Genomic DNA, 4,839 nt, shown 5'->3' on the forward strand with positions numbered 1-4,839 from the left:
CTGGTGTCCTTCTAAGAAGGGCCCAGTGCCCTAATGCTTAATTTTGCCCGAGGGGGCCATTGTTATGGTAACGGGCTGCCTCCTCCTCCAATTCTTTTTGGTAGGCAGGATTAAGTATGCTTTCTTGAGGAGGGTCTGTATATAGAACTGGATAAAGATGTGGCTTTGTTTTTGTGGGGACTAGGGGTTCCTCGAGAGAGGGGTTTTTGATAGGTTCGTCTAAAAGAGACGAGGGGCGCTCATTCTTTTTAAAGGGCGAACTCTGTTCCTCAATTGAGCTCATTTCTTCAGTTTTAATTTTAGATTCCAAGATAGCGTCCTCAGCCCAGCTGAGGAGGTGCGGGACTTGTTTACTAGTGTCGGCTTCTTTAAGAATGTCACGGATCAAGCCATAGAAAGAAAAGTAATCATCTGGAATTTCCTGGCCAGATCTTAAAAGGCCGTTTAATTCTTTACCCACTTTGTTCCAAGTGAGTGGGTAAATACCTGGGCCATGTAGTATGAGCCAAGGGCACTGTTTTTCTATAAAGCAAAAGAACCGGAATAGATTTTTTTTCTTAACTCTAATACCTCTCTCCCTGAGACTACTTTTTAATTCTTTAACAAATAACGCTTCTTTCGAGAGTGTCTTTCCCATCATTCATGCACTTGCGCTTCCCCACGTTCTTGCCAATCCTCTCGCGAGGGTATGGAACCGGATAATAATGGGTCCACACTCACTAATGAGCTGAGGGGTCAGTCAAAGTCAGTCCGGCCAAAGCCATCCACTCACCCCGGAACGGGATGGACCACGTCGCTTGGGCTCGGGTGGACGGTATAACCCCCCATCAGGATCCTTCATCAAGCGAAGGCACCCTCTGGCCCGGCACTCTATGGCTTTGTATGCGATTCGTGGACTGACCCACACGGAATCTCTTTCCTCACACACACACACACACACATTAACCAGATCCGACACCTCTCGGTTTAATGCCTATGGTGATGGGACAACTTACCCTACCTCAAGGTTGTCTGGTCAACCTCTACCCGTTACTTTAGCTCGTGGCCGCGAAGTTTGTTCCTCAGTTGTCCGGTAAGCTGTTTTCTCCGTGCCCCACACGTTGGGCGCCACTTGTCCAGAACCAGCTGGATACAACAGTGGGATCCGGGAAACAGCCACCTGAAAGACCATAGGGGGAGGGAGGGGAGACCAACCACTCAAGAAGACAAGGGAGTCTAATGGCGCAAGGCTCGTTTATTGCTGGTACAGGGCAAGAATATATATGTTCAGAGTGAGGGGGCTGGCGATTGGGATGACGAGAGAAAAGGACTAGATGTTACAAGGAAGGAACGCGGAAAAGAACATGCTGTTATTTGGAGGAGGTTTTTGCAATTATCTCCTTGCCCGAACGGGGCTCATGATCCGTATCCTTCTCCTTGAAGAGTTACTATTTTTATTTTATAGTCTTGGCTCCTAACAAGTTAGCAGGGCCCAGCAACTTTCAGAAATGACATTCACCTGGTGTGCATGGATTCCCAAAGTCCTCCCCTAGTCCATTGTTCCTCATTTTATTATTCTCATCATTCCTTCTTGCTCTCCATCTCCAACATGTTGCCTGTTTGTTTCTCTCATAACCCCTCTCCCTCCCTTTCTCCTCCTTTCTCTGTAATTATCTCTCCACCTCTCAGTCTTTGTCCCTTTATCTAACTCTGCCTTAATATCTCTGTCTCTGTCCCTGTCATTTAATATCTTTTCCAATTTTTATAACACTCTATGTCTCTCCCTTTCTCTCCTTTCTTTATCTGTCTCTTTTTATGTATCTCTATGTCTCTAATATCTCTCTCTACACACTTCTGTCTCCTTATCTCTGTCTCTTAGTCTCTTTTTATGTATCTGCCTTTCAGTGCCTCTTGGTTTGCCTTTCTCTCTCTGACTCTTATCTCTAACTTTTGGTCTCTTTATATGTCTCTGCCTCTTTCTCATTTGAACATTCTTTACCTCATTATTCCTTTCTCTCTCCCCCTCTGTCTCTATCACTTTCTCTGTTTCAGTTTCTCTCTTAACCTCTTTCCCTCCTTCTCACTCCTTCTCCTCCTTTAGCTGTCACTACCTCTCCATCTCTCAGTCTCTTTGAATCTTTATCTACCTCTGTGATAATCTCTGTCTCTGACCTAATGCTTTCTCTCTTTTCAGTTCCTATTTCTTTCTATCTGTCTCTTTGTTCATTAACCTTTCTCATTTTATGTATCTGTTTCTTTAATTCTGTATTTCCATATCTCTAATATCTCCATCCTTCTCTCTCTCTCTCTCTGTCTCTGTCAATCTCTTGTGTTTGTTCTCTTTATCTCTCACTCTCTCTCACTTGGACAAAAATATTCATAGCCTCGCTCTTTGTGGTAGCAAAAAACTACAAAATGAGGCTATGCCCTTCAATAGGGGAGTGGCTTAACAAATTGTGGTATATTCTGGTGACAGAATACTACTGTGATCAAAGGAATAATAAACTGGAGGAATTCCAGATGGCCTGGAAAGACCTCCAGGAATTGATGCAGAGTGAAAGGGGCAGAGCTGAAAGAACATTGTACAAAGAGACTGATACACTATGGTAAAATCAAATGTGATGGACTTCTGTACTAGCAGAAATTAAATGACCCAGGACAACCTAGGCATTTATGGAAAAGAATGCTACCCAAATTCAGAGAAAGAACTACAAAATTGGAAACACAGAAGAAAATCAACTTCTTGAGCACATGGGTGGATGCGGACATGATTTGGGATGTAGACATGAAACAATGCCACCAAAGTAACTACCAATAATATGTCAATGATGCTTGATTGATGACACGTTAAAATCAGTGAAAATATACGTAGGCTATTGGGGGAAGGTGTTCTGGGGAGTGAAGGGGAAAGTAAGAACATGAATCATGTAACCATGGAAAATTTTCTTTAAAAAAATTTAAGGGGGTTCCGGGTTAAGATGGCGGCAGAGTAAGAAGCAGCTCTTAAACTCTCCTGACCAAATCACACAAAACTCCTCAAGGGGACATAAAAACAAGTCCAGACGAACGGAGGAACCCCACAACAGGGCACAGCGTGGAAGGTACGTGGAATCGAGGCATTTCCATGCTATAAAGGGGTGAAACAGCTCTCACTAAATGGCGGGCTGAGCAACCACCCCACCCCCACCCCCTTCACACACAACACCTATAGCGCCAAAGCCAGCTAAAAAGAAATAGAGCAAGTTTGGGGCACCCATCGAGTCACTGGCAGCTCCAGGGCCTGTTCCTGAGAGCAGCAAGATTTAGGACCCCAATAAGCCAAAAAACGCACGCGAAATCTGAGCGCGGGAGCAGAGTGGACGCAGGGCGCAGAGCACGGGCTGAGAGCACAGGCAGGGGCAGAGGCATGGGTGGAGGCAGACACAGCCAGGAGTTAAAGCTCTGAAACCCTGAGTGGGGAACCAGTGTGGACGGGTGTACGACTGTGGAAGCAGCGCCCTGAGACTTGTAAAGAAACCTCGAGCAGAGGATCAAGCAAGGGGGTCCACCAGGGAGCTTGACCTTGGAAAAAACCAGAACTCAGACCTCAGGAGACTATAGATCGTGGACAGACACTGAGCGCAAGGATAAATCTGAGAAGCTGCTGGGGTAATGATGGCTGCTCAGCCTCAGGAAGTTCAGAAGAGAAAGAATAACAATAAGAAAAAGAAGTCTTTAACACTACAGCTTTTACACAGAGAAAATCCAGACAACCGAGCAAACAGAGGAGGAGGACAAACAAGCATCCAGACCCTCCTCAAATAAGGAAAACTCCTCACAAGCTATGGAAGAGTCCAAAACTGAGATTTTGAGGAAAATGGAAGAGATCTGGCAAGAAAATAACTGTTTAAAAGGTAGAATCTTGCAAATGGAAAGTGACGCTAAGAAACCAAATGAACTGATAAGCAAATTGAACACAAGAAATGTCCAGATTGAAAAGGAATACCAGAAGCTTATAGCCGAAAACCAGAAGATTATGGCCGAAAACCAGAATATTATAGCCGAAAACCAGAAGATTACAGCCGAAAATCAAAACATCATAGCCAAAACCCGAAAGATTATAGCCGAAAACCAATCCCTAAAGGCTAGAATTGAGCAATTAGAAACTAATGATCTCTCAAGACAACAAGAACAAATAAAACAAAGTCAAAAGACTGAAAAAATAGAAGGAAACATGAAATATCTCAATGAGAGAGTGACAGACCAAGAAAACCGGTCTAGAAGAGACAATTTGAGAATAATTGATCTTCCAGAAAAACCAGAAAGTAATAGAAACCTGGACTCCATACTAACAGAAATAATACAGCAAAATTGCCCTGAAGTCCTAGAAGAGGGCAATATAGATATTGAAAGGATTCATAGGACACCTGCAACATTCCATCCAGAAAAGAAAACACCCAGAAATATAATTGCAAAATTCAAGAGTTTCCAAGCAAAAGAAAAAAATCTTACAAGAAGCCAGAAAGAAACAATTCAAATATCAAGGAGCACCAAACAGGATCACACAGGATCTGGCAGCCTCCACGCTAAAAGATTGCAAGGCTTGGAATACGATATTCAGAAAGGCAAGAGAGCTGGGCCTGCAACCACGGATCAACTACCCATCAAAACTGACTATATATTTCCAGGGTAAAGTATGGGCATTCAACAAAATTGAAGAATTCCAGGAATTTGCAGAGAAAAGACCAGGGCTGAATGGAAAGTTTGATATCCAACCACAAAAATAGAGAGAAACATGAAAAGGTAAATAAGATACAGAGGGGAAAGAAAGAAGACTTATAATTTTTAAATTTACCTTTTTAAGGGCCTCAGTGAGATCTA

General features: G+C 43.4%; 1 pseudogene; it reads right to left on the reverse strand.

The window, feature by feature from the left end:
- Nucleotides 1-4,839, reverse strand: part of LOC123253811 — a 34,317-nt pseudogene that overhangs the window by 7,450 nt on the left and 22,028 nt on the right.

Source organism: Gracilinanus agilis, chromosome X (assembly GCF_016433145.1).
Source record: "Gracilinanus agilis isolate LMUSP501 chromosome X, AgileGrace, whole genome shotgun sequence".
NCBI lineage: Eukaryota > Metazoa > Chordata > Mammalia > Didelphimorphia > Didelphidae > Gracilinanus > Gracilinanus agilis.